Here is a 3,741-nt window from a genome sequence, read left to right on the forward strand (position 1 = left end):
TCTATATGTAATAAATCCATCATAATTCAACTCCAATTCACTTTCCTAATCATAACTCGATGCATATGAGCATTAACAATGGCCAAATTCTTTTCAAAACTAAACATGCTAACTCAAAAATAAAAGGTGGCAAGAATGAATTCAATGTTTGGAATTGCAACTACATCCAAACAAAGAATGAACTATAGTTTACTCCAAGAGTTAAATTATTATAAAGTATGTGTGTACAGGGTGCTCAGTCTAACATTCACATTTCCACACATTTAATTACTAGCATCATAATACAACATTCCATACTTGACATCATTTTCCTACAACATACATGAATACAATCCTTCAGTAAGTATTTCTCAAGAATTAAACATATCAAATCAATAGCAATCAAAATGCATTGCTTGAACATTAATATGGCATGAAACCATTTCCTTCAAAGCCAAATTTACTCAACATTGGAATGAATATAAACATATATAAATTAGGAATAACAATCAATGTTGGAACACTCGTAAACTCCAAATTGCTCCAACATTAATGCAAAGTAGGAAATTCTTTCCTCCAAGATCATGTCAGTTCAGCATGGGCACCCATATCTAATTGCAATTAACAAAGGTCAAATTCTTTTCAAAACTACAACATGCTAACTCAAAAATAAAAGATTGCAAGAATGGATTCAATCTATGGAAACACAACCACATCCAAACAAGGAATGAACTATATGTTTACTCTATGAGTTAAACTATAATAAATTATGTGTGTTTGGGGTGCTCAGTCTAACATTCACATTTCCATCTATTTAATTATCAACATTACATGCATGGCATCATTTTCTTCCAACGTACATGAATACAATCCTTTAGGAAATATTTCTCAAGGATTAGACATATTAAATCAATAGTAATCAAAATGTATTTCTCCAACATTAATATCGCATAGAACCAGTTCCTTCAAAGCCAACTTTACTCAGCATTGGAATTAATATAAATATATATAAATAAGGACTAGTAATCAATGTCGGGACACTCTCAAAAACTCCAAATTGCTCCAACATTAATACAAAGTAGGAAACGATTTCCTTCAAGATCATGTGAGGTTAGCATGGCTACCCATATTTAATTGCAATTTCCAACTAGTATTTGAATATTTAATTACTGTTGAATTTTCACCAAGGGAAACTCAATATTCTAATATTGTCAATGTCAAAGCAACTTAGCCAAGATTATCATACATGTCATTGTCACCATATGGAATTTACTAATAATCCAAATTGATTGTGTATCTCATGGAATGAGAAAGCCATGTGAGATATCTAGTAGAGTGTTATGGTGACCTTCATTATTTAGATATCATTTTTATAACCATTCTCAACTCTCATATTCAAGTTATTTTGAATTCTCGCTTACATGTTTCCATAGCACTTTTCCACATGAGAAAATTGAGGATAGTCAAATAGTTATAGAAAGGGAGGAAATTCTTTACCACAAAGTATATCAAATATTTTAAAGAAAAGAGAGTGTTGGTGATTACAAACTACATTGATTGTTATCTCATATTTGTTAATTCAAGGTTGAAAGTTGTAGGAAAAGGATGTGATGTCTAAATGTAACATGTAACAACTAACAACTAGGTTTTTTGTTTATCCATGGTTCATTAGAGGACAAATTAGCTTGTAATTTAATGTGCCATAGGGTTGATGGAATAAGAGAACTAAAAATTTATCCAACAAGAGCATGAAGAGTTGGATTTTTGAATTGAAGGAAATGATGGAGTATGGGAAATAAAAAACATTGTGGGTTATTTCATTCGCTTACTAATTATCAATGTAAGAGGCATGGGAAGCAACGAAAACCCCAAAACAATAGTGAGTAACCTTATCAAATGCCTAATGACCTAAGAAAGGAGAGAGAGTTGCTAATTACGAAGACCAAATAAAAATATAGCTAGAAATTTATAACAACTCTTCTGCTACAACCTTTGATCTCATTGAACTAAATAAATGGATGCTCTAGGTTCATAATTGTTATAATTATGAAAAAAATAAATAGAAAGTAACCTAAAGCAAGATTAATTGGAATACAACAAAAATTTTCAGAGTATATTTCCAAAACACAATTACTACAATGTCATCCCACAAAAATCACCATTATTAAATTAAAATACATAATTGGCACTACGATTTTACCTTGGAAACACAAAAGGAAAACCAACTTTCAAATGGTTGTTCAGTCTATTTTGGTAGTCTCTAATTGCAACGCAATTCATGGTTTTATGGACATTCAACAATTGATATAGTTGCTTCTATTTTTCATTATTTTCTTGTGGCCAACAAAGATCATTTGAGAGTAAATGTACAAGAAATAGAGAGAAATGGGGTGATGGGAAAGGCAGACGATTGAACTTTCATTTTCCATTTCTTTCTTTCTCTTCTTATTTATTTTATTCTCAATCAATTCATGTTTTCTTGTCCTTTGCTTTATTGCACTTTACTTTGCATTGTCTCTTACATAACTACTAACCTTAATTAATTGCTAAATTACACTTGCAAGAATCTTACAACCATTAACTTATTCAAATCCATTTCAAAATCATAAATAAACAATAAAACTACTTCAAAAGACATCTTTCTAATACCTTTAATAAAGTATGGGATGATTTGAAAAAACCAACAATTGATAACCCTTAACAAGACCACTTCAAAAACAATCTTTCAAACACCCTCCATAAACCATATTAGCCCATTTTGAAAAAACAATCTTATGAACATCCTCAATAGCTATAAAGTTGCTTTGACAAATGGACCTTTAACATGCTTAATAATCCATCAAGCCAATTCAAAAGAATTTTTTAATTAAATTAAAAATACAAATTAATTTAAATGTCCAAAAACACTGCAGTTATATTTTTTGGAAAAACCAATTTTTAACCCTAAATTTGATACATCTATAGTTTTCTGCCACAAGTGAACATCTAACGTGCTTGATAATCCATCAAGCTATTTTTTGGAAAAAAAAAAAAAAATTAACCCTAAATTTAAATTTCCATAATAAACCATTATGGAAATTAAAAAGAAAAAATCAATTTTAGAAATAAAATTTAATAAGCGTATGTGAAAAGGCACCCGCATCTTCCCCGTCAAAGAAATATTTATTTCCTTTCTCGCCATAGAAGTTTCAAAGGATTTTTCCTCTTTATATGAAGCGGTTTGTAGAAGTTTCAAAGGATTTTTCCTCTTTATATGAAGCGGTTTGTTGTTCTCAGTTATAAAAACAAAATCCAAGAACGCTCAGTTATAAAAGCAAAATCCAAGAACTAAATTACTATTCAGTTTTTGCTGAATAAAATTAATCGTGCGCATCCGGGGAATCGAACCCCGGTCAGTACCGTGGGAGGGTACTATGATACCACTACACCAGATGCGCATGTTGACAACAAAATGAAAGATATTTATTCCACAAAGAAATCCGTACAAGCGTGTGAAATTAAAACTAAAATAACTATGCTTCAAATTTTTTGGGAAAATCACAGAAATTCTCTTAAGATTTTGATAAAATTCAGTAGAAAGTTTTGTAAATTTAGGTTACAACTGTTAAACTTGGAGATTATAAGTGCCCAAGGGTATTTAATGGTGCCGAATCTATTTTCACCATAAAAACAAGTTTCAAACTGTCTTACTACCAGATTGTTTTGAAAAAAATTTGCCAAAGTTCGGTAATATTTATTACCATCTAGGAAAATTTATTGGTA

The 3,741-nt window shown here is 30.3% G+C and overlaps 1 non-coding gene across 1 annotated transcript; it reads right to left on the reverse strand.

Moving 5' to 3' along the window:
* Positions 1-3,345: 3,345 nt before the first annotated feature.
* On the reverse strand, positions 3,346-3,416 carry TRNAG-CCC (transfer RNA glycine (anticodon CCC)). Its single transcript has one exon. It is a non-coding gene; the product is annotated as a tRNA-Gly (tRNA).
* Positions 3,417-3,741: the final 325 nt, after the last annotated feature.

The sequence above is a fragment of the Pinus tabuliformis genome, chromosome 1_2, assembly GCF_031772625.1.
Source record: "Pinus tabuliformis cultivar Carrire ecotype Pingquan chromosome 1_2, CPIR1, whole genome shotgun sequence".
Classification (NCBI taxonomy): domain Eukaryota; kingdom Viridiplantae; phylum Streptophyta; class Pinopsida; order Pinales; family Pinaceae; genus Pinus; species Pinus tabuliformis.